The 27,701-nt window shown below is 34.7% G+C and overlaps 1 protein-coding gene and 1 non-coding gene across 2 annotated transcripts in view; both read left to right on the top strand.

The window, feature by feature from the left end:
- The window catches only part of LOC145252652 (uncharacterized), a 91,633-nt gene that overhangs the window by 30,523 nt on the left and 33,409 nt on the right, over window positions 1–27,701 (top strand). The gene's annotated exons all lie outside the window — the stretch shown is intronic.
- Window positions 11,972–12,094, top strand: LOC145265537 (U5 spliceosomal RNA). The gene has a single exon (XR_013864663.1). It is a non-coding gene; the product is annotated as a U5 spliceosomal RNA (small nuclear RNA).

Here is a 27,701-nt window from a genome sequence, read left to right on the forward strand (position 1 = left end):
GCCACCATTTGTAATTTTCAAATATAACAGTAAACGCTGTGTTTTTTGAGCCAAATAAAAAATTTTGCATTAAAAAAACAAAAGAATTATCCATTTCGGTAATAAAGTAACATATCTTGCCTTTGATAATATTTGTTAATAAGGTCACGTGAGTCGATTAATGGGTGCTAATGCACTTACTGATCCGCGCTATTTTTTAAAATCGTATTTCCAAGCTTAATTAAAGTTTTATGTTTTTTTGGTATTTTTTTAGATTAGGTCCACCTCCACAATTTTCTTTTAAATGACGACCTTTATAGGTTTCCGACTATGCTGAATACAGAAATCGCATTGAAATTTTGCAGAAATAAGTAGTTATCGAGATATAGATAGTTGTTTTATGCATTGTATTCTTTGGCGGCCATCTTTGTTACGCGCGCAGATTTGTTTATGACGCGCGCAAGCGTGTAAAAAAGACGGCTGCCAGAGATTACAATGCATTATACAAATTTTTAATATCTCGATAACTACTTATTTCTGCAAAATTTCAATGCAATTTCCGTATTCAGCATAGTCGAAAACCTTCAAAAGTCGTCATTTAAAAGAAAATTGTGGAGGTGGACCTAATCTAAAAATTTACCGTTTTTTTCATTCAATTGTAAGGTTAAAGTACAGAATAGGTACAAAACACCCTCTTCTCCCAATGTTAAGAATGGCTTTTTAAATAATAACGTTATTATTTCAGCACGGATCAGTAAGTGCACGAGTACACAATTTCTTTATAAGCATTCATATTTTCTTATATAAAAACAACTTCTGTAAAAAAAAAAAAAGAAAAAACGTGCACTTTCAATCTTTGTTAAAAAAGGTTTTCTTGAAAAAAAACAAAAAAAATACGGTAAAAAAAGCAAAGAACAAAACGTTAATCGGTATTCATGCAGAGAGTGATCCTTGCTGAAATAATAACATTATTTAAAAAGCCATTCTTAACATGGGGAGGGGGTTTGGTACCTATTCTGTACTTTAACCTTACAATTGAATAAAAAACATATCATAAAACTTTAATTAAACGTGGAAATGCGATTTAAAAAATAGTGCAGATCACTCTCCGCATCAGCACCGAAAGTACAGAATAGTTAGAAAACATCCTCCCTCCCCATGTTAAGAATGGCTTTCTAAATAATGTTAATGATTCAGTACTGTTCCTTGTCTGCTTAAGTTTAACTTTTGTTTATTAAATTGTTAGGTGAAAGTCCAGAATAGTTACAAAACACCCCTATCCCCATGTTAAGAATGGCTTTCTAAATAATGTCATTATTTCAGCGGGGTAGCTTCTCTGCATAAGTACCATGTTTTGTTTTTAAATTGTTAGGTGAAAGGACAGAATAGTTACAAAATACCATCCTCATGTTAAGAATGTCTTTCTAAATAACATTATTTCAGCACAGTATTTTCTATGCATACGTACTATCTATTTTTGTTTATTAAATTGTTAGGTGAAAGTATAGAAAAGATGCAAAACTCCCTCCCCATGTTAAGAATAGCTTTCTAAATAACGGTGTTATTTCAGCACGGTACCTTCTCTGCATAAGTACTATCTTTTGTTTATTAAATTGTTAGGTGAAAATATAAAATAGTTACAGAACACTCTCCCTTTCCCATGTTAAGAATGGCTTTCTTAATAGCGTTATTTCAGCACGGTACCTTATCTGCATAAGTACCATCTTTTGTTTATTAAATTGTTAGGTGAAAGTATAGAATAGTAACAAAACGTCCTCCCCATGTTAAGAATGGCTTTCTAAATAATGTTATTATTATATTATTATGGTACATTCTCTGCATAAGTACCATGTTTTGTTTATTAAATTGTTAGGTGAAAGTACAGTACTCATGCAGAGAGTGATCCGTGTTGTAATAATAACGTTAATATTTAAAAAGTCATTCTTAACATGGGGAGGGGAGGGTGTATTTTAACCTTACAATTGAATAAAAAACATAATAAAACTTTAATTAGACCTGGAAATACGATTTAAAAAATAGCGCGGACCACTCTTTGCATTAGCACCAAGTATTATTTTAGCAAGTTACCAATCCGTAAAAAAAAACTACTTTTACCAACCAATCTTATATCAAAAAACAAAAAAAAAACTCAAAAAGCTGGCCTTATATAATAAAGAAAAAATGTAAATTAAAAAATTTGGAAGATAAACAAATGAATTATGTTTTTTTTTGTTTTTTTTTACTTATCGAGTAAACAGAAAATGAAATTACTTCGTTTCGTCAATTCGTGGCTGTGAAATAAATCGAACCGGAAGTTCAGTTTTATCAACAAAGCAGGTTCTCACTAACGGTTACAAAAATATATTTATTTTATTTAATATTTTAATAATTCACGAGGTAAATTTATTTTAATAACATAAAAACATCCCTCGATTTTAAAGATGGGTTGTCTGAAAATTTCAAATAAATTGGTAACGTAGAAATATGGTTTTATTCACTTGTAACAAACCAAGAATTACATTTATATATATAAGTAAAGTGTAGTCTCTTTTTTTAACTGAATAAACGCTTTAAAATAAGTTAAAACACTAAAAACATATCCAGCTAGGCAGAAGGCAAACACTTAGAAAAATCAATTTAACCTTTTTTTAAAACAGCAGTAAACAAGTAAAAATATTTTTACTTAAATATGATTGAGGGGGGTGGGTAGTCTTTTTAAAAATATCTCCTTCAAGAATAGTCATAAAATGTGTTTTTAATCTATATATAAGAATACCCCAGTTTTCTTTAATTCATTTTTTTATATGACCTGCAACTCACCATTCCCATTCGAAATATCGACTTATATAGGTTTTGGGGTATGCTGTCAATGAATATCACGGTTAATTTTGGGGCTAATTAAGAAGTAGATTACCAGACATTTTATTCACAACCGAGGAATTTTTATTTTTACTTGTAATTTTTTTACTGGATAATTTTTCATAATTTTTTAAATTTATACTTTCAACATTACATGCAAGTACATAACATTTTCACCTTAATAATGGAAATACAATAAAATTTAAAAAAATTTGTTTTAAATAGAAACTTTTTTTTTTTTTTTTTTTTTTTTTCAAAAGAATTGTAAGAAAAAAAATTTATTTTTTACAGTTTTTTTTTTATTAAATAAAAATTTTCGACTATCGATTTATAGTTTTATTGCATGTTTTAATAATCCAAAACCCAGGGGAGGTAACTGCAATCGATCATTTTGACAAAACTGACTTAGCGGGTTTTAATTGAAAGCAAGGAAGAAGCTATTTCAAAATACAAACTGTTGGACCATAGTTATGGATTAATTTTTTTTGTATGTATATATATATATATATATATATATATATATATAACTTAGATCAACACACCCACTGGGTCATTTTTCGCAATTTCGAGAATTTATACTAATTTCGACATGACACATAAGTAATGCCTTAATTTGAAATGTGTTATTTTCAAACTCCACTAATCTACTATACAAGCAATTCTTATTTGGCAGTTACTAAATTGTAAGGGAAACTTGAATTATGTTTTGGGGGGGGGGGGTAATCTTGTGTGTGATTAAAAACTAATTTATTTTCTTTTTTCCAGTTTATGAAAAGTTGTTTGCTTTGATTTTTATTGGCTAAGCATGTTTGCTATTGCTTTTTCCTTGGCTAATCAATTTGATCAGTGCTCGATATATTCCAGTAGTTTACATCAGCTGCCAGTCAAGCTCGAGCCAACATTTACAGAAATCCAGTGTGTTAAATACAAAAGTAGTGAAGTCTTGTAGTGACTTGGATAAAAATTTATTCAAAACAAGTAAAATACTTGAAAATATTTTCATTCTTGAAGAAGTTGTTACTGCTGGAATTGGCGTATGTATTAGACATTTTTTGCAAGTAAATAATTCAATGTGTAGTATCTGATCTGTTCTGACCTCAGTCAGAGGAAGATAAATTTGCCTAGGTTGAATAAAGTTTTATTTTTCCTCTATTCAGAGAGTACCTCATAAGGAAGTGGATATTCCACACATCGAAACCTGACCATGTGTCTAACTTTTACCCAAATAGATTAGTAAATAAGAACACACATATAAACTAAACAGCTTCAATCTTTCAGGCGAGTTTCAAAATAAAAGTAGTTTACCTTCAAATTAGAAAAATTGAAACGGCCACATGAGATTAATTTTTGGAGAGTCTTAAAAAAATGCTGCTTGGCAACATCTCAAAATATGTTATGATTGCATCAAATTATTTAATGTTTTGTGACAAAAAATATATGCAATAAATTTTAATTTTAAAGAATATTGCTGTTTTGGCTAGTGATGGGACGATTCCAATATTTTTTTTTTTTGATTCTGTTAAAATTATTGATTCCGATTCCAATAACAAAAGTGCTGGAAGACACCTCAGCATAAAAGTAATTACCTACAAAACTATAGACCTTTAATCAAAAGGCTCATTAGATGGCGTTGATTTTAATTTTGTTTATATAGAACTTTTTCACTTTGTCGCAAACTTTTCCTAAACAAATTGAGGTTAAAATGTAAATATACCAAAATCAAGTGCTTGTCTGACCTCCAATCTATGGTCCCCTTTTCCCAAACTTTTATGAGAAACACTCGTCTAGCTAAAAACACTATTAATAAATTCCCATACTCTTTATCTGTGCCTAAACATAGATTCCATGAACAAAGTTTCTTGCTTAGAACGGTACGCCTGTGGAACTGTCTTCCGTTTACCTGCTTTCCAGCTGACTGCAATATGGCCATCTTCAAGTCCAATGCAAACAAGTTCATGATAAGACGTTCCACTTAAGTTAACAAATTTACTGAATGTCCACTACTGACGATTACTATGATTCTGATACTGTACACTCTTTAACCTTATCCTCAAGTGGCCTCTGGGCTTTGATAAGTGGTGACTCCTATATAAAAAACAATTTGTTTTATTTTTTTAATATAATTTTTTGCTTAAACATTGCCACCTGAGTTTCATGTAAGATTACAGAACATTTTTTTTTTTTTTTAAATGACCAACATTGACAAACTTATAACAGTAACTATACAATCGATTGCTCAGGATCTTTAAATTTTTAGGGACTATTAAAACTCTTTTTCATTTTTTTGTTGTCTATTCAACCCCAAATCTTATGCGTAGATCCATCTATTTATTAGCAGGATTTCTTCCTTCCACCTTTCTGTGCCAACCTTTACAGGTCGTGCCTTTTATTTATGCATTGGTATGTGTGCATTACAATGCTGGGGACATTTGTTGTTTTCATTTGGAAGATTTTGAAGGGGAGACGATTGAATTTCAGAACAAAAATTATTTTTTTGTTTTGTTTTTAGAAAGTGAATTCATTATAGAATTTTTACTTTGTTACGAAAATTTATATTTTGTAAAAAAAAAAATTATTTTTTCAGAAGAAAAAAAAAACTTGAATTTCATGACAACTTTCTTTCATTTTCTTAATATTCAAATAATTAATGTTTTATTTTATGTTAACATTTTCAGATACGATTTACTTGAATTGTCTCCCCTTTGTTCTGAAATTGAATTGCCTTCCCCTGTTTGAAAATTTCAAAATCCTCAAAAAATTTTGTCCAGAACTCTAATGTAGACATACATATTTATTTTTTCAAAAAAGGTATAATTCATAGTTGTTGGCACAGAAAGGTTTCAGAAGGTCTGTCGGTCTATATAGGGAGGATGAATAAATGTGGTGTAATTCTGGTAGAGCAACGAAGAGGAGGGAAGAGTAGAGACATGGCCAATTTTTATTCATTATATTGGTTTGTAAAAATATATATATATATATATATATATATATATATACAACACACAAAAATTAAATCATTATTTTATTTATAACATGTTTTTATGTTTTAAGCAGTAAAATCAATACCCCCCCCCCCAACATGTATGCAAAATTGATCTAAAAAAAATTAAAATTGCCTTCATTTAAATAATTATGTCCTTAAAGTTATTTGGTCCAAAGATTTTACATCAAATTTATATGGGAAACTGATTCTAAACTCTAAAATGTATTTTATTCTCCTATTTTTTTTACTGCCAAGTTTTCCAGGTGTTTACATGTTTTATTTTTATTGATCCAACAATGATTATTTTTTTTACTAAAATGTTTAAATAATTTACATGATATTGAAATAAAAACTAACAACATTTTTTCCTTCTGGCTGAGCCAGTTTTTGACTTCAATGTTTAAACTTTGTGAAATTAAAGAATTCAATTTGATGTTTGGTAACAAATGAGTCACATTTCCCCTCTCTCGTTTCCTCTTGAATTAAGTTTTCTTAAATGAAATTTCATCACAGCCAATGGACCCGACTTCGACTTCATTGTGTCAACAAAATTGATGGTCGGTTCAAGGTTGTTTAAACATCAGTTAGTATCCCCCCCTCACCTCCCTTACTCCTCCTTGGGTGTTGAGTGTTGTCATGTCACCTTTTGCCTTTATGCCGGTGTCCTTTTGAAAAGAAAATCCAACAAATATTGATAGAATCAATGTTTGTGGTAGCTTCTTTGTCTTCTTGCCAAATGAAACCTTCCTGAAATGTGACAGTGATGTGTAAAACCTTTACCCTTGTGAAGAAGCAAATATATAGGGATAAACTCCCCCTCTCTGCTCTTCCGGTGTATTAATCTCTCCACTATTCCCTCTTTTTTGTGTTGTTCCAATCTACCCAATTATCTCTTAACACTCACACTATTGACAGTTGATTTGCACACTTTACAATCATTTCCGCTATGTCTGATTTATTGTGTTTTCTTTCAAAAAAGAAAATCAATGAAAGTATTTTAAAGCCCAGTTTCAATTGGTCAAATTGACATTTTCAAATGAATGGTATCGCATTGATCTTGTACACGATCATTCGCAGGATTTTATTCAGTTAGTAAAATTCTCTTATAACCAATGGACAATACCATAGGTGTACATTTGCATTTTTGAACCAATCACAAGACAGAAATGGAAAAGATCAATTTTAAACTAATCGTATGACAAGCTGGATTTAAAAAAACAAAAATTCATGCTTGCTAAAAGAACATAGGTGCCCAGTGCATCAACTAAGTGGACAGCAAACAAATAATAGTCAAAATATTTAGTTACCTCAGCAAAGGAGAATTGTCTATTACTATTGTCACAGAAAATCGAGACACACAAACTCTCAACTGTAACATAAAAACAAACTATTATAACAAAATGTCTTGTCTGAACAGACTATCATTTTCTTCTACTCTTATTATTATTTTAAAATTTCCTTTGGAACAATGATGTCTTATAGCATATTTAATAAACATTGGAGTCATCAATATACTGTTTGTCTAGAGTATAGATTATAGAAATGTATCAAGAATCACGTTGACAGTTAATATACAATGCTATAAAATTGCAAGGGAGATAAATGAATAAAAAAAAAATGAAATCATTGAGAATAAGGGGGGGGGTCAACATTTGATAAGTGCTAAATTAAACAAAGGTTTCCTTTGCAGGGCAATTGCTCTTGACATATCGAAGGCCTTCGATAAAGTATGGCATAAGGGCCTACTTCACAAGATTTCCAGCTACGGTATTGCTGGAAATGTTTTCTCAATCATTAAATAATTTCTCTCTGATAGGTTCATAAGAGTAGTGGTTGATGGGCAGAAATGAGAGGCCCACAGTATTAATGCTGGAGTCCCCCAGGGGTCCATCCTGGGTCCAACTCGCTTCCTGATCTGCATCAATGATCTCCCAAAACACATACTTAAATCATTCGTTGACATCTATGCTGATGACACGACCATCTATGGCAACACATCAAAGGCCGTAAATGACAAAGTTCTCTCTGATTCTCTCTCCTCTGATCTTGAGCGCGTGGTACAATGGGGTAAGAGGTGGCTGGTCACTTTTAATGCATCCAAAACTAAGCTTCTATCTTTACATCATCAATGCTCTGATCCCCATCTGGCATCAATTGAAATGGATGGCTCTCGTCTAGGGGAGGCTCCATGTTTTGACAAGCTTCTGGGCTTGACCTTTACTCCTGATCTGAAATGGAACACGTACATCAAATCTGTTGCCAGGAACGCTGGGAAAATGGTGGGATCCTTCTACTGCTCCAGAAGATATCTCACTACTAATGCAATTCTCTATCTGTATAAAAGCCAAGTACGTCCAAGGATGCTTGTATATCACGTGGGGGTCACAATTTTAAGGTTTAGAATGCTTTTAGGGCACAACCTAAGAAAATAAATAATTCCATACGAGCAATTCTGAAATGACGAATGCAAAAACTTCATAAAATGTAACACAAAAAAGGTTTATTAAGGAGAATGTGCTCCGGGTGATATATACCTGGTCAAAAGCTGGACTCCGGCTACCTGGTGCTATCACGGTAGATATTCCAGTGGAATCGTCAATACTGGTTGAAATAACACCGAGGTGAGAGAGCAAAGAAAAAGGGTCCATTCCGTTTAATGTCTCTCTCTCAGTAAGGAAGAGTTCTTCTCCTCCAAACACATCTCATAATATTTAAACAATTATTTTTATCTGTTTTAAAAAAATAAACTTGATCATTTATTTAAAAAAAAGTTAGTTTTAACACTTTCTGTGTTATTACGAAATAAAAATAAAAGTAAGAAAACACGTATTATCAAAGAAAGTCATTATTTTATTTAGAAGAATTAATTTAGTTTAAACAATTCTTGTGCTATTACAAAACAACAAAAAAGAAAACACAGTACTTATGTATTTTGGTACTGCGTTGAAATAATAACGTTATTTCGAAAGCCATTCTTAACATGGGGAGGGTAGGGTATCGTTTCAAAGTCATTAAGGGGGCACTTGTGCAGTATGCAGACGGCGGCTATTGTTAGAGGGCGATAAGTCCAATATCTTCTTGGGCAAATAAGTAACAAACAAGAGTTTTTTTCCGAACAGAAAAATATTTGAAAACCCAAACATTTATTGTATAAAATTGTATCAATATATAATTATAAAAATATTTATTGAAAAGTCTGCATAAGAAAATATAATTTTAATAAAACATTTTTGGGTATTTCACGGGGAACGTGGACTGTGGACCCTGCGTAAACAGTGTTTTTAAATGATTGCTCCCTCAAAGCGTTTTCTTTCACTTTCTTTGTATATATCGCAGACTTTATTTTTAATCGCGCATGTATTTTATTTTTTTGAATGTTTTTTTCTTTGGGTAAATTTGATTCATACTTTTATTTAGTGCTTGTTTTTATTTTATTTTTATTTCATTTTACTTGAATTTTTTTTTATTTTCTCCACTAAATATATTATATCTTCAATTTTTGGGCATTTTTTAAAATAATTATTTACTAAGTAATGTCGAGTGCGACATTACTTGTTATTTTTTTAACTAAATAAACTCTTTAAAATAAGTTTAAACGCCAAAAACTTACAAAGCTAGGTAGAAAACGGAAACTTAGAAAAATCAATTTAATTTTTTTTAAACGGTAAACAAGTAAAAATATTTTTTTAAATATTATGGGATGTGCATTTATTACCTAAAAATATACAAATTTATTTTCTTTTGGAAGGCAGGGGGGCTCGTTTTAAAACTATATCTACCTCAGTATTTTCTTTAATTTTCTATTTTTGAGCAATTATCGAGTCTCCTAAGACGTGCCTGATCCTCTTATGTCGTGTCGGAAATTTATCTTGTTTCCAGATAAATTTGACGTGAAAGTAACTAGCCTGAAAAATATAAAAGCATGAAATAAAAAAAAAATAAAGGTCTTATTTCAAAACGAAGAAGAGATTTTATTCACAATAAAATTAGTTGCAAATTTTTCCCTTTGTGGGCATTAAATTCAAAGAACGCCAAGGTAACATATAATGAAAAAAATAACACTGGTTCTTATATATATTAAAATGCCGTATCCATGAATGAACACAATATTATGATTCAAAATAGTAGTTCCTAATGACACTCTCATATGTAATAAATTTTAGGAACGTACTCACAAATTGAAAGTCAGTCAGGCACATGCCTTTTTCTTTTTTTATCTCGATTTAAAGTCCTTTTAAATCATTATACTCCTTCCAATTACGTGCAGACCGTAGCCACGTAATATAAGGTCTTTTTCTAAAAATTACACTCCTTCCAAATACATGCAGACCGTAGCCACGTAGATAGTTTTCAGAAGCATGCCTCGTCGGGTATTCTTGCCGGGCCTTCTTCTTCGAAGGAGGCTCTAATATTCCCTGTCTGCACCGGGCAATGAATCTGCATCCACTCTCCACGTAGCTGGAACCAAAAAGAGACCGAAATTCGCGCTGGGTTAGTGACGTCATCAAGGAACTAGCATTTCCCTTTTCTTCAAATTAAAGGGAGTTTCGTACAAACCCAAAATATACGAAACTAAGAATCATAAGATACGAAATACAGAAAATCAAATATAAGAACCAGAAAAAAATATAATAAAAGTAAACAGGGGGGGGTGCACTATTATTGGTACAAAAAAAAATCCAACAGTCGGACATGTTTTGTTCATAAGTAACACTCAACATTTCTTTTCTTTTTTTTTAACTAAATAAACTCTTTAAAATAAGTTGAAACGCCAAAAACTTTCAAAGCTTGATAGAAAACGAGCACTTAAAAAAATTAATTTAATTAAAAAAAAAAACAGTAAACAAGTAAAAATTTTTTTTTTTTAAATATTATGGGATGTGTATTCTCTTTTAAAGACAATATCTTCTTCAAAAACGGTCATAAAATGTGCTTTCAATCGATATTTATTCAATAAGGGACCAGTTTTCCTACCTAGCAAAAGGGTACTAGTTTCCCGGGGACGAGTTTTCCTAAATTCATTTCAAATACATAATTTTCTCGCTTTGTTTATAAATGTAACGACTATATTTCTCGAACGTTTCTCGAAAACGATGAAATTTCAATAAATTTAGTGTTTTTTATATTATTTCTAATTTATTTTGGGGCTTGCGCATTTTTTTTTTTTTTTTTTTTTTAATAGTATTAAAGTTGAGTTCAATTTTTACGATATTTTTGTTTATTAAATTGCTAGGTAAAAGCACAGAATAGTTACAAAACAGTAACAGTAACACCTTCCCCATGTTAAGAATGGATTTCTTAACGTTATTTCAGCGCGGTAACAAAGATACAAAAGTACCTTATTTTGAATTAATGTAAAGAAAAAAAGGTAAAACTATACAAACACCGTGACAGCGAATTAACCCTAACCCTAACACTAACCCTAACCCCAACCCTAACCCCAACCCTAACCCTAACCCTAAACCTAACCCTAACCCTAACCCTAAACCCTAACCCTAAACCCTAACCCTAACCCTAATCCTAACCCTAACCCTAACGCTGTCACGGTGTTTGTATAATAATACCGAAAAAAAACTTAAACAGAGTTTAAAGTAATCTTAATTCACTTAAATCACGTGACTAAAATAGGAATTTACAGAAATGTTTCTAGTTACACTACTCTGGTGAAGTAACGCGATCGGCGATTGTTTCTAATAAAGTTTATAAAAATGAAGGAAACGTATTACTTCGATGCGTGTTTGTTTTTCGTTTAGAAATCAATCAATTTTACGAGCTTCTAAAATGTTAAATAATTTTTTAAAATTCGAAATAAGTTTTTATAAGTTAGCTTTTGTTTACTTCATACGCGAATTGTCGCTTCCGGTGGAACTCTGTCAATGTAAACACTGTATAGTGTATTAGAAAGGTGAAGGTCGTCACAAAGAGGCAAAAAGTTTACATAAATTTCATTTTTTTCAATATTCATTCAGTTTGTTTATTTATATTGAAACGGGGGTTTTATTATGATGAATAAAGAATTGTTTTTATGTAAAGTTTTGTAAAATTCATATCATGTGGAATTTTTAATCATACTTAAATCTAAAAGTAGGAGCGCACCGTGTGTTAATCGTATATGATATATATATCTGCAGAAATGCCTTCGAATTCAACAAACTCTGGTTTCCGGTCAGGAACTGCGGATAAATCTTTCGCCTTTTACTAAAGATTTCCGTGGCCGGGAGCAAAACAATGAGTCTATAGACTTATTTTTGAAACCCTACTTAACTGTAGGGTAATAAACAAATCTAAAAACAGATTCATATTTTCTTTTTTATTCTTTTTTTCTAATGAAATAAAAAGTTTATCTCAAAGAAAAGATATTTTTCTTTCTGTAATCTATTTTTTTTTTTTTTTTGATTCAATGTAAAAGTCAGCGATTATGAAAATGAAAAAAAAATCACAATAAATAACTATTACCAAACGCAAGAAATTAGCTGTATAATGTTCGTTTGTTTACTCATTGTAATATTTTTTTAATATATATTTGTTAATTTTTATCTTTTATTTTTGAAACTAAATTACTAGGCACCGCCAAAACTGGAGGGGGGGGAAGGTAAGTACTTTTTGACGGATCGTCTTTTTAAAAATCTACCAAAAATCAGGTAATTATCCAATCAATACGAAATTTTCAGCGATTATTAAGAGAAGAATGAACTTTATAACAGTATACTTATTTTTCATGAACAATATATATATATATATATATATATATATATTTATTTGCTTACAAAACCCCCCACTTGTTTTGGGGGGTTTCCAAATATGCTTAAAATAATCATCTGAAACTGAACAAAACATTATGTTGTAAGGGACGGGATTATAGATTTAAAAAAAAAAAATCTTGTTTGCATACCTTATTTTGATGTCTGATTATCAGAACTTCGATTGTGTTTAATTATCCCGCCTTTGAATTTTGAAGTGTGAAATTCGGTGAATATGTTAAGTAAAATAATTAATTTAAGTTAAGCAAAACAAAAAAAAAAAATTTTTTTTATATTTATACGAAAAAAGCCATTTTAAAATCTTTGATAATAAATTAACAATTTCTTTTTAGCGAGCCGAATAATGCATGACCATTATTAAACAGGGCATGCTTTGAAGAATCGATACAAAAAAAAAATTCGATAAATATTGTGTCCTTTGTGTTAAAAATATCATTATTTTTTCCATCAAGTTTGGAAACGTTTGCTGCCTTTCGACTACGGTGGACCAAACGCGCTGAAATAATTTTTTTTATTCTGCTTTAAATTGTCCCCCCTCCCCATTTTGGAGAGCCTGTCCCCCACACACATACACATTAAAAACCAAACTCATACAAATGGTCACCCATCTGGTACTGGCCAGCCTCAGCGTTAATAATACATTGAAATTTTCGTCGCTGAAAAATGTTTTTTTTTTTTTTGGGCTTTTTGGTCTTCCGTAGTTTGCTTTTTATCAAGTACAAATGTAAACAGTAATCAAATCGACTGGAAGTAACTGGTTGCCTATATGAATAAGTGGAATTATTTGAAATCCAGGTACTTATATTATAATATTTTTGCATATTCTCATAGAAAATCACCCTAAATTTTAGTTAGACAAGAAATAAACAAATTAATTCTTTCAAAAACCTTCTTTTTTTTTTTTTTTTTAAACTATTTATATACGTTTTTTGTGCAAAACAAAAAAACGCCAATTGTTAACTTTTGGGGAAAATTTAACATTTAAAATTTAATTAAAAATAGTAGAAAAAGTTTTACATTATTCTGCTTTCTATATGATAAAATTCAGGGTTTTATCTTTCTGGAAAAAAAAAAAAGTTACTCAGAAATAATGGATTTTAATAAATGTAATTTTGTCTTAAAAAACAACAACTTGATGTTTTGGCCATTTTTGGTGGTGCCTATAAATTACGAATTGGATAACGGCGGGCGTGTACAATGCATACCTCACCCCCTATAATTTTCTTTCTTTTCGTTTTTGGCAATTTTTTCAGCGGATTATCGATTGAATACTAATCTACCAGATGGGGGGGGGCCAATATTTTAACATTTTAAAGGGGTGTTCAGTTTTTAATTACAACATGCTAGTAAATTGATCCCCATATTGGAAACACTCGACTACAAAACAATTTATTTAAATTTTTTTTGAGGGCCTGTACAAGTGTATACCCTCCCCCTAAAAAAATGCTTTTTTTTTCGCCTTTTTCCTTTTTTTTTTTTTTTTTTTTTTTCCGACGATTTATAGACTTAACTATCAGCAGAAAAAATTTTGATAAAAAATAAGTTAATGACTTTTAATGAGGGGATTCACTTTCTCGTTATAACGTTCTACTTGCCATTAACTTGCTCCCTGACTTACTGTACATCTCTTTGCCGACACGTCACAGGATTTGTCACGGTGAGATTTCCTTAGATTCCCTTACAACAAACGGTAAAAATAAATAAAAAAATACCCCCTACTAGTCTCGAAATGTATTTTAAGGGTCTTTTAATACAGGGTCGGCATACAGTCTTTTTTTTTTTTTTTTTAATCTACAAAGTTACATAGACATGAGAACTACATACACACAGTTACGTGACACGTCGGTAAAGTGGTGTATAGTAGGGACCTCCAACACGCGCCACAAATTTAACTCCCCCATATGTAACACGATATAACTAATTTAATTTGATATTACCATCCTAACTTTTTTACTAATTGCTACTATTTTTTTTTTAATTTTTACAGCATACAAAAATAATGAAAATGCGAGACAAAAATCGTGTTTTATTGACGCTTTAAAACAACGTTCCTATGTAGTGATCATTTTGAAGCTGTAAACATACCCATGTTTTAAAAATCTAGCAAAAATCAAATAAGTTATATTTTCATGAAATTTTCGATATTTATTCATTTTAAAAATAACTTACATATTAAAAGTAGACTTTTGTAAAATATATGAGGGGAAATATTTTATTTTTAGGTGTTCTGTCCCCCACACCATATTTCATGTTACGAAAACTAAAAATAAATTCAGGCTCATAAAAATTGCAACATTTTTTTAAAGCCGAAGAGTTTAAATAATTAAAAAATATTTTTATATAAACACCCATTATTTATTTCATTTACCTTAAAGTTGTAAATAAAATTGGACATAAAATCAATATTATGTTAAAAAAAAAATCAACACGTTTTCTTGATAATATAATTATTTGAATTATAACAAAAAAAAAATACAATTCTAAAAATAATAATTTTTTAAAAAAGATTTAAATGATATTAAATTCTAATATTCCTCGATATGAAGTTTAAACATAGAATGTTTTATTACAGGTTTTCAATATAAAAAAATATATTCATATTATAGAATTTATATGACTTTTCGCAAAGTTAAAATCGTAAATCCAGCTTCAGCCAATAAAAAAAATCGTTTGGATTTGATTATTTGAATTGATGCAGTGTTAACTTTATTTTTGCGCCTTTTTTCAAAAAAAAAAAAAAAAAAAATGTATGGAGGCCTCTAAGTAGCAGTATCATTATAGTAACAGTATAACTATATATAGTTATAGTAACTAGTAAAACTATTAAAAAATAAGTTTAATTGTAAAGATGGTAGAATAGATTTATTTATTGTATAGTGTAGAAGACTAGGACATGTAAATCCTAATCCCGTTACAAGAAAATAATGAAACGAATGGAATTGAAGGAAACAAAAACTCAATTGATGGATAAGATAAACGTCATTTATTTACTGTTGAAAGAATGAATGTTTTAGACATAACATGTGTTCATGTCCGCGCGGGTGTAACCATTGTTCGTTGCGGGACTGGTGTTGTAGAAAGAAAAGCAAATGTGCGTTCATCTCAAGTTCGAGTCACTATCGTTTGTTCGTGCGTGGGAAGAGAAGTGAGTAATGTAATAGAACGAGAAATGGCAGTCCATCGTGTAGACAAAGAAAAGGATAAAGGGTTGACGTCAGTTAGCAGTCAGCTACACGAAGGTGTTCTCAGGGACCAGTAGTAGATAGAGAGAGAAAGAGTGAGAATGTGTACATACGGTCTGTTAGCTTTTTGTCCCACATAGTAGCAAGTAGTGTGAGGCTGCGGTCGAAAGCTGGTCCTAAAAGGAAGAAGCCGCTTGTTGCTCTTTCTTTTATATGTGTTTCCGTTGGTCTTTTGCGTATGTGTGGATTTCCTTTGAAAGGAAGTGACGTCGTCCATCTGTGTGCGCACGTTAGCGTGTGTGTATATACACGTGAATGTGAGTGTATGTACGCGAACGTGAATATATATACGTGTGTGGACGTGGGCGCGTATGTTTGTGTGTGTGTGTATGTATATGACAAGTAATATAGCTTGAGATGTGAACATGTTTTTGTGTGAAACTAGGAAAGGCTCGCACAATAAGGAAAAATATAAGCTAAACGGATCAATAAATACGTATAGATGAAATTATTCATTTTTCTAAATCAATATAATATAAATGTTAATATGAAAATCTGATAGCAGAAAATGTTGCTTCCATTAACCATTATAGTGATGACCATCTGTAGAAATTGACACAGAAAATAATATACACACAAAATAACATTGCCATGATTGTGTAAAATGCTGGTGTTTTACACATATCTTTGGAGATGCTTAATGTATGGGAGCAGTTAAGTAGAATGTTAGAACAAGAAATTGAACCCTCTTAAGTTATGAAATTTATTTTTTATAAAAAAATTTCTGTAGTTAAGTCTGCAGTCTATGATAATTGTCAAAAAACAAATTTTAAGAAAAGGTGAAAAATTCGCATTTTGGTGGAGGGGGGGGGGGGGGCATTCTCATACAGGTCTGTCAATTTTTTTTTTTTAATTATTAAAAATTACTTTGAATTGGGAAATACTAAAACAAAACTGGTACTTGTGCATGGAATTTACCGTGAGTTTTACTTTCAATTGGAAATTAATAAAACGGTATTTGTGGCATGGCAGACCAATTGAAGACTTGTAATTAAAAAATTGATTTTTAGGAGTACGTGCCTGTTTTGAACAAATATCACATTTACAATTGTCGTCAGCAAGTAGTTCTTTGATATTAAAACCTCCGTTTTCCGATATTTTGTCTCTAAATTCATTGGTCGCCATTTTGAACACATACACATGTTCGCGTACATACACACACACGCTAACATACACACATGTACACACGTAAGCACGCATGGACAACGTCACTTCCCCTTTCAAAGGAAATCCATACATGCGCAAAAGACACACTGGAAACACCTATAAAAAGAAGAGACAAGCTGTTTCCAGTCCTTTTCAGACCAGCCTCCTAGCTGGACGGTCTACGGACCGACAGCGTGCCTGTAAAAGTAAAACAAATAATTACGGCCTTGTTTTTGAAAAAAAGTCAACTCTGTTTCGGTTTCAAGTTATATATTTTTTTATTTACTCTGATACTCATCACATAATCTTTGCTAGTCTATGCTGATCCTTGCTAAAGTTCTCATTCACCACAATACCTCAAGCACACCGGGGGGGGGGGGGGTCCTACCTAAGATTCCCAAATCATATCCTGTGTATGTGTTGTTTTTTATTTTATTAAACAATAAATTAAATTGGTAAAGATAAAATTTCATAAAAAGTCGTTTGTAATTGTCTCAGTATGAAGGGTTTTCCCTACATTGACCAAGGACCAATTAACTTAAGTGAAACATCAGAACAGGTACTACACTTTGAGATTTATATTTTTTTTATTTATTTTGAAAAGTTTACAACAAAACAGTAATAAACAAAAAATTAGGCACAAGACCACACAAGAATTGGGGAGGGATTGTCTATGGTCATCCTCGTCACTGTACCTTTGCTAGTCTAACTCCCTAAATTGTGATATCTATGATTTGTGAATAGAGATCGTCTAGATCTTTTATTTGAGCAACTTTTACAAAATTCACGCTATTCCATTGTCGTGTGTTTGTTCGGCTTTTTCGTATAAAAACGAAACTACTTGAAAGCAAAGCCGTTAGCGAACTTTCGTTCTGGGACGTCTTGAAAGCAATTAGTTTTGATCAATGTGGGGAAAACCTTTCATATCAAACAATTACTATTCATTTGAGAGTTCCCCCTTTTTCAGGGGAACTTGGTTTCCCCAACATCGTGGGGAAACAAATAAATGAAACGGGGGGGGGGGCTGAACTGGCTTTCAGCCAACGTTCATTTCTGCACCTGCTAGCACATCAACTTTTTGTTTGACATCACTAAATTTTAACGCTTTTCACACCCTATGGCTTCATAGCGTAGCGGTAAAAGTTCACTTTTTCTTTAACTTTCTTTTCCGCCTTCGGGTTCATCACGGTTTCGAGCCTCCCTCCCTACTAACACTTTTTTTTTTCTTTTATGCCTCCAAACACCCGGGCAACGCTGGGTACCCCCACTATTTTATAATAAGGGGGAGACATTTATACAGTTCTTTTAACACCTCAAAGGGGAGATACTTCTTAATGATGGTGGAGGGGGCAGACAATGCTTTGAAGGGCGTTGCAAAGTTTATTCACAGATGATAGACAAAAACAGATTTACCTTTCAGTTATCATGACAACGACGAAGACAAGTTTACAAATATAAATGATGATCCTTTATTCTTCATCCAGATGATTGATGAATCAGGAACTCAAGCTCTAACGATTATATGGTCTCATCTTCTCCTTTTTGCCTCCAAGAGGACTCGACTCTGTCATTCTTGGACTCTCTCTCCGACCCCTTCTGACCAAATGACTTGCACCCATCTCAATATATTAGTAATTTCCTTTATGACTTCAGAGGCGCGACCAACAATGTGATTCTCTCACGTTTCAAATTACACGTGCGCTTTGCACATGCCTCCGCATGCGTTTGATAAACAAAGAAATTCCTAAATTGAATTGTATCGTTTTTAACTCATTTTGTTAATCGGTATTTCTAAACTCGCATTGTCCTTTCTTTTGACATAATTAATATATCCAGTTATTTCTAATAGAATGAACAATCACTGCATTCCTAAATTAAATATCTACTGTCTTTACAAACTTTGTTAACTGGGTTCGATTCTATCCTTTTCCAAATATCATTTTCAAACTTTCTATTTAATTACTGGGGTCTGCCCCTTTTTACCTAACAACTATGGGTCGTCCTACCTAAGCTTCCCAAATCATATCGTGTGTGTTTTATTATAAACAATAAAATAAATTCGTAAATATAAAAATTTATAAAAAATCATTTTGTTTAATTTTAGTTCATTGGCTTAGGATGGGGAAAAAGTAAAAAAATAAAAAATAAAATCAAAATGTTAGTAAAACTCTCCCAACCCTCAAAAAATTAAATTATAAATTAGAGCAAAAGAAAAAAAGGCAGATATGAATTTCCGCCCTCCTAAAAAAGCGAGAAATAAAAATAAGCATCATCCCATCCCATTTTTAAAATCTTCCCTGTGCAGACGGGACTCTCCATTGGCAATCCCCTCTTCCTCACCAAAAAATCACCCATTCTTTTCACAAACAATTTTTATTAAGTTCCAGCAAAATAAAAATTTTAAAAAATCTCTCACGTGTTGAGTATTTCCAATATGGGGGATCAATTAAAACATTGTAATTAAAAACCGAGCACCCCTTTCAAATATCTGAATATTGACTTTTTGAAAAATAATTATGAGGGGTGTGTGCATTGTACACATCTGCCATTTTTTTTTTTTTTTTTTTTTTTTTTAAGTCAAATAAGTTTTTTCTTTAAAAGGATGTTTATTTACCTTTAAAAATGCTTATTCCAATAAGGCCCATTGTCAGTGCCTGAGGTTCAGCATCCCATCCATTGATCCAATTCCTGGTGGATATAATCACTCCAATCATCAGCAAATCTCCATTATATGTCAAGAATTCAGCTCACTTCATGGAAATAATAAAAAATGCTTCCATTCATTTCAACCAGATGCTAAGTTTAGATGCTAAGTTCATGAAAGTACCCACAGATGAAACTGACAGTGCTACGAGATAAGCTGACTTCTGATGCATCATTGAAGGAACGCACTTGCATCCCAATTGACAATATAATGGAGATGTTGACCTTCTGTGTAAAAACTACATACTTCGTGATCGGATCTGATATATATATCGGCAGGAAGAAGGTATGGTGATGGGATCACTGTTGTTCCCAGTACTGGCCAATGCATACATGGAATACTTTGAGGAAATTGCATTAGGCTCAACACCACTAAAGCCAACAATGTGGTTGTGATATGTGGATGACACATTCATACTCTGGCCTCATCAGAAAGATGTTCAAACCGTGTGAACTCTATCCATCCAACTATACAGTTCACAATGGAAAAAGAACATAGCAAATTATCATTCCTAGATGTGCTGATTATATGCACTGGTCAGGGGTTTATGTCATCTGTATATTGAAAGCCAACTTTCACTGGACAGAACCTAAACTTCAACTCCCACCATCCATATGATCTAAAGAAAGGAATTGTCCATTGTTTACAACACCGAGCAAAAACAATATGTAGTAACAGCAATGCATACCAAGAGGAGAATTCAAAAGTAGATGGGTAAAGCTGCTAACCGAACACTAGGGGAAAGGGAGGATCCAGGTCTGCATTTACGATATGCCTCCATGAACTATGGCTGACAAGGTGGTGTCGTTAAAGTTAAAGAAAGATTGCTTCTTAGCAATTTCGACAGTGCTCGTGCACAACAATTGGAACATGACAATGGTTTTGGAAGACCACCGTCTGCATTGCTTACGATGTCTTTTCAACATATGGGAATCAGGGGGGGGGGGCGTACTGATGAAATGAACCCTGTCTGCGATGGTAGACGTTATTCATAGGGGCAGCACGGGCATGTGGCCGATGTTGCCGTCAAAAAGTGTGTTTCAGGTCATTTCAGTTGCCGTTAAAAATTTGTGTTTCGGGTCTCCTTCTCCCGTGATCTTGACGCTTTCATCGCAGGTCCAAAGCACATAGTGCTGATAGGGGATTGGAACGCCATCCTTGATTCTGATATAGACAAGGTAGGAGGGGGAACTAAAGGGTAGGAAAGGTTCAAAACCAGCTGGATTGATCTAAATACTAGATGCAATCTGCTCAACAGCTTCTGCGTCGAGCACCTGAGATGTGGATGGGGAACAAGAGCATTGACTCCTATCCTATCCAAACACCCCTCTGGATAGGATGCGAGTTAAAAGAGGTGATATGAATTTCCTAGAATGTCCCTCGTTCCACTGGCGAGGTCAGACGGACCATAAACTAGTTATAGCCCGTCTGAATCTAGGGAATAGGCCCAAAGCAGGCGGGTACTGGAAGTTGAATACCTCCTTGCTGGAGATACAAGACTTCCCGGTAAAACTAGTTAAGCTCATCCAAGAGGCTTTCGTGGGAGCAGTTACCAGGAGTAGGAGGAATAGCCTAAAATACAAGATTAGGAACTTCTCCATCACGTACACCAAACACCTCGCACTAGATAATGCTAGGACAAAGACACAGCTAGAAGAAAAGTTATCCTGGGTGGCAGGTGAAGGGGATACTGTCAGCCAAGAACTAACTAAGCAGGAGCTTCCATGCGAGGCTAGCAAGCACTATGAAAGGCCAAGTAATTAGGGATAGGCTTAGAAAAGTAACGAACAAAGCAGTGAATTCCAAGCAGACATGCGTAGGAAAATCTTAATGCATGGCTCGGATAAGTACATCTCAAGCATCAAGCACCCGGATGGACATGCCCTGAGGTCGATTCGGGAGATCTGCAAGGAATTTCGGGAACATTTTGAAGAGCAAGTTAGCCTGATCTTCGTGTCCAAAACACCCCACCGTCTCTCCAATGCCCTCCCCCCAAATGTAAACAGAATTTTTGTGAAATATAAACGGTTCTTCTGCAAGGTTAATGTCAGTGCGTTACTTACAGAAAAACGGTTAATTAAACTACAGAAGAACCTGTTAAAAACTATACAAGTTCTATAATTGAATACCCCCCTCTAAAAAAGAACGAAAAACATTAAAATATGTTTTGTAAACTGCTCGTCAAAACAATTTTTTAGATCATTTAAAAAGCATTAAAACAACACAAAAAACAATAATGCAACACATTTTTTTTGTTAAGCTTTATTAAGATTCGTCCACGATGTGACAAGTCACTTTACCATGCGCGTATAATAAAACACTACTGTGCGTAGCGTAGTCAAAGGCAGTGAAATGGCGCAAAATAGTCCGAGGGTCCAGGGGTTAATACCATGCAAATGGTACATTTGCGACGGGTTTTAATGCCAGATTCGTTTTCAGCGGCCTCGATAATCCCTGAAAATACAGACTAGAATGGTCGGCGTTGTGTTAAAATTAAAATTAAAATTTACCGATTATTTTATAACTTTGTGTCTAATTTATAAATTAAATTATAATTCATAGTTATTTATTTAAGAATATATATTGTATTTACGAAAAATCTTTCTTACTTGGTCTTTTTCATTAAGGGAAATAACTTATCTCAACATGAAAACAAAATATAGGTTCGATTATCTCCCTTGATAAAGGCCATGTAAGAAATATTTTTCATAAATTAGTTAAGTTAAATTGGACAAATGTCCAATAGGTGCCTCTAAACAGTGTCACAGAATTACTCTCCCCACCTTTAATATGTAAAACGATGTAAGTTTAATGTAAGTTAATATTATCACAATAATTTTGTGTACTATTTCAAAGAAGCCTAAAATAAACTAATTAAAAAAAAAAAAAGAAAAATTATCTTTAGCGTATGAAAATGATTAAAAATGCAAGACTAAACTTGTGGTCTTATTGGCGCTTTAGAACAATGTGCTTATGTGCAATATAATAGCGAAACTGACAGGGAGCATGGTTAAAGCCAGCTTATCATAAATTTTTTGTAGGTTTCCAATTACTTTTTGATTGTGTTTGAAAGATTACAGCCTGAAATCTCTGAAAGAAAAAAATATTTTTACACATGAAAAAAAGTTATACTGAAAAATGTTTTCATGGCGGCGTTGGAAACAGAAAAGTTAAACTAAATTAGGAGGTTAAATAAATTCATTGCGAATATTAGTTTTCTGGGACCATTTCAAAGAAAATTAGTAAAGTCTTAAGATTTTAAATTAAAAAAATATACCTTGTTTGTACAAAAAAAATGTAGCTTCATTATTATACGGAAGAGTTTAGTAACATGTCCAGCTTTGTGCAATCAAACCCGACTTCCGTAAATGGATCTCCATTCTGTACCGCTGTTGTGGGCCAGGATATAAATATCCTAACTCGCTACAAAAGAAAATAATGATAATATTCTTTCTTAGCCAGTATATCAACTTGCCCACTCACAGAGGAGGTAATACCCTAGACCTGGTGTTTACCAATAATGATTCCTTGCTGCACAGTTATACCAGTACGCCGACAATATTGTCAGATCATTTCATGGTGACCTGCAGCTCAAGTATTGAATGCCAGCGGCCGGATACCGAATGCGATAACGTATCTAAACCAGGCAACCTGGCATCTCTAAATTTTTTCAACGACGCCATCAAATGGGACAACATTCGAGCTTGGTTATCGGAAGTAGACTGGGCAAATGAGCTTTCACACCTTGAACCGGATGAAATGTTGAATCGTATTGGAAATCTTTGTTACGAGACCACACGAGAACATGTTCCTTATAAGAAAAAATTCATAAACGTTCCGGTCAGTAAACTCATACCGAGGGATCAGAAGAACCTCATGCGTAAAAGAAGTAGAAAAATGCAACAGTTGCAAAAGTCCAAATCGCATGAAAAAACAACGCGAATTCTTAGCGAATTAGTTGAAATTGAAAAGAAACTGATTAGTTCTCTTCAAAAATCACGCAAAAATGACGAGTACAAAGCTGTTGGTGCTATAAAGCGCAACCCTAAATATTTCTACAATTATGCCAAGAAATTCTCAAGTATTAAGTCAGCGATAGGTCCTCTCATTAATCATGCCAGGCAATTAACCGCTAATAGTGCTGAAATGGCCAGTTTACTTGCTGATCAATACGAATCGGTTTTCAGTAAGCCCATTAGACCAATACCGTCAAAACCTGAACCTGAACCAGATGACGACACTAAACCAATGCTTACTGATGTTACGTTTACACAAAGAGACCTGACCGACGCGATAGATGAACTCAGAGCCAACTCTGCGGCAGGTCCCGACCGTTTCCCAGCGCTACTCCTTAAGAAATGTAAAAAGCTGCTGGCTAAGCCACTATTCATATTATGGAGAGCATCACTGGACAAAGGGATAGTCCCAGCCGACTCTAAGCGCGCTAACATTATCCCAATATACAAAGGTGACGGTCGATATCTCCCCAAGCAATATCGACCAGTGGCACTAACATCCCACATTACAAAAGTATTCGAAAAGGTCCTTCGAAAGTACTTGGTGGAATTCCTCAACAACCACAGTCTGTTCAATCCGGGGCAGCATGGATTCAGAACCGGAAGATCCTGCTTAAGTCAGCTTCTAATCCATCATGATAGGATCATTAATACTATAGACAATGAATGTAATGTCGACGTGATATACCTAGACTTTGCAAAGGCGTTCGACAAAGTGGACTTTGCAGTAACCATCGAAAAGCTCCAACATGGAATTGGAGGTAAATTGATCCTATGGATTAAATCATTCCTAACAGATCACTACCAGACAGTTGTAGTAAATGGCTCTGCATCTCCCCCGACCAAAGTGCTATCTGGCGTTCCCCAAGGTTCAGTACTTGGTCCGCTGCTGTTCCTCATACTAATCGGCGACATAGACGAAAAAGTCAAATCGTCTTTCGTCTCAAGTTTTGCCGACGACACCAGGATTGGCAGGAAAATAAAAGATTCTTCTGATGTACAAGCTCTCCAAGATGATCTAGACGCTATCTACCAATGGGCGGATGACAACAATATACAGTTTAACTCCGGGAAATTCGAGTGTATCAAATACGGTAGAAGGAAGGACCTGAGAGAAGCATCTAAGTACTCGACCCAAGACGGGAAGCTAATTAAAACCAAAGATACTGTGTGCGATCTGGGAGTAACGTTGGATTCTGATGGTACATTCACCTCCCAGATCGACAAAGTTTGTTCAACTGCACGGAGCCTTTCCAGTTGGATTCTACGCACTTTCAAAACGAGACAAAAAAACCTAATGCTGACACTCTGGAAGTCGCTGGTGTTGCCGCACATTGATTACTGTTGTCAGCTGTGGACTCCGGACAGAAAAGGTCATATTCAAGCATTAGAGGCCATCCAGAAGTCGTTTCTAAGAAAGATAACTGGTTATAGTTAATTGAATTATTGGCAACTGCTGGATACGTTGAATATCAAATCGATTCAACGCAGGCAAGAAAGATATTCAATCATCTATACCTGGCGTATGATGTAGAACCAGGTGCCCAACGCTGGTATACAGCACCATATCTCGAAACGTGGCAGAAGGTGTGTGGTACCACCCCTAACCAGTGCCAGGGACAACTGGATCCGACGGCTCAGGGAATCGAGTTTAAATTCCCAGGGTCCTACGCTCTTCAATTGCCTACCACGTAACATCAGAGTGATCACAAACTGCAAAACAGAATCGTTCAAGTTGGCGCTGGATACCTGGCTGAAGTCTGTACCAGACGAACCTCAGATCCCCGGTTATACCGCTATGAGACGCAGTGAATCCAATAGCTTACGCCACATGCTTGTCTGTGTAAAGAGGGACAGCGAAACGGTGCAGCGGTCTATTGATTCGCCGCCGCCTATACCGTCCCAACTGGAGGCCGCTTGCCGCAGTGACCTTGGAGGGCTCTGACCGCCGAAAGACATCACAATCACACTCACACTCCCACACAAATGAAACAAATGGAATGAAGGAAACAAAAACTCAATTGCTGGATAAAATAAACGTGTCGTTTATTTACTGTTGAAGAATTAATGTTTTAGGTATAACACGTGTTCATGTTCGCGCGGGTGTCAGCATCGTTTGTTGCGGGACTAGTAGTATAGAAAGAAAAGGAAATGCGTGGTCATCTCACGTTCGGGTCACTATCGTTTGTTCGCATGTGGCAAGAAAAGGAAATGGAGTAGAGAAACGAGAAATGGCAGTCCGGCATCTGAAAGAGAGAGAGGGTTGACATCAGTTAAGCTGCGCGCCATGTTAGCAGTCAGCTACCCGGAGGTGTTCTCCGGCACAAGTTGTAGCAGAGTTGTCTGGTTGATGGACCAAAGCAAAAGGGGGAAAAAAGAGTGAGAAAGTCAATCCAGTTCATGGAGAGAGAAAGCGTATAAACTGTCTGTTAGCTTTTGCCCCACATAGTAGCAGGTGACGTGAGGCGCGTATGCCGCAAGGGAGGCGGCTGGTCCGCCAACCACTCGGCTCGGAAGGTGAGTCGGAAAAGGAGGACGCAGCTTATTGCTCTTGCTTTTATAGTTGTTTCCGGTGGTCTTTTGCGCATGTGTGGATTTCCTTTAAAGGGGAAGTGACGTTGCCCATGTGTGCGTACATGCGTGTACGTTAGCATGTGTGTGTATGCACGTGAATGTGAGTGTATATACGCGAACGTGAATATATGTACGTGTGTGGACGTGCACATGTATGTTTATGTGGTCATATATATATGACAAGTAATATAGCTTGAGATGTGAATGCGTGTTTTTGTGTGAGACTAGAAAAGGCTCGCGCACCGCGTACTGACATCTGTCTGAACAGAAAGTGCTCAAAACTCTTCGTTATCTCCCAGTCAGTCCATCCAGCTGTCCCCCTTGCTCTACATCCTTGCATTGAAGCCACTACGTCACAAGCTGAGGAGCAAGCAGGCAAGTTTGGTCCTTTGTGGAATAACTCTGCCTGGCACATTCGCCGATTACATCACCATCTCTGTGTTGTACTTTCAAGGCATCAAAAAGGTGACGAAAGTGCTCACTCACTACAAAATGGTTAAAGAGGCCAAAATCAACCGCAATAAAATCAGTCTGCGGTTAGGTGCATGGAGAGATGTCATCACCCTTTCAGCACCTTTCAGCTGGACGGATGGCTCAGTTCAGATCCTCTGCATGTGGTTCAGACCAGGTCTCCAGCTAAAAAAACAATTGGCCAGAGGTACAGTCAAAGGTCGCTGCCATGGTCACCTCATGGCAGTGAAGGAAACTTTCCTTAAAGGGTAGAGTAGAGGTGTGCGCCACTTACGTGTTTCTCTCATCCTCTACTGGCTGGGCATGCTTCTCCTGCTTGCTCAACATCTAAGGTCCTTCAGACAGGTCTGTGTCCAACATTATTGTGAAGTGTTATCGCAATGCCAAAAGGCTGACCTTCCTGAGTTGAAACTTGACGGAAGAGTCTGTATGGGACCCATAATCAAGGCACATCGAAGGCTGCAAGATGATATGCAGTTCCTCAGAGTATGCCGAGCTGCGCTCCAGCAACCTTTGCGGGCTTTGAGAAAGCAACAATTTAAGGAATTAGTCGGAGGGGTGGCGCTGATGACCCACTTGTCAAGCATCTGGGGTTGTCAGAAGATCTGCTCCCGGTGGAGCTGGGAACCAGGTACGAGAATAATGAACAACTCTGAATTCTCCCTGACCTGGTGACTGTCCCAAAACACATTGCCCCTTAAAACCATACAACACAGTGCCAAACTAGTGTGTTCGCCTGAGTGCACCTGCTGTGGGACCTCAGCAGAAGAAATACCAGGGCATGGTTTCTCCGATTGCTGCAAACTCTATTAGTACTGGACGTATATCAACAAGGTGACAGCTCATATCGATCCCTAGTATCCTCTCCCACTGAAGGTGTTCCTAGTTGTGCACAATGCCGGGCTGCCATAGAACAGGGTGAAACAGATGGTGTTTCTCGTGATCCTGGCCGTAGCTAGAATGGTG

The sequence above is a fragment of the Euprymna scolopes genome, chromosome 3 (assembly GCF_053919585.1).
Source record: "Euprymna scolopes isolate OS-2025 chromosome 3, ASM5391958v1, whole genome shotgun sequence".
NCBI lineage: Eukaryota > Metazoa > Mollusca > Cephalopoda > Sepiida > Sepiolidae > Euprymna > Euprymna scolopes.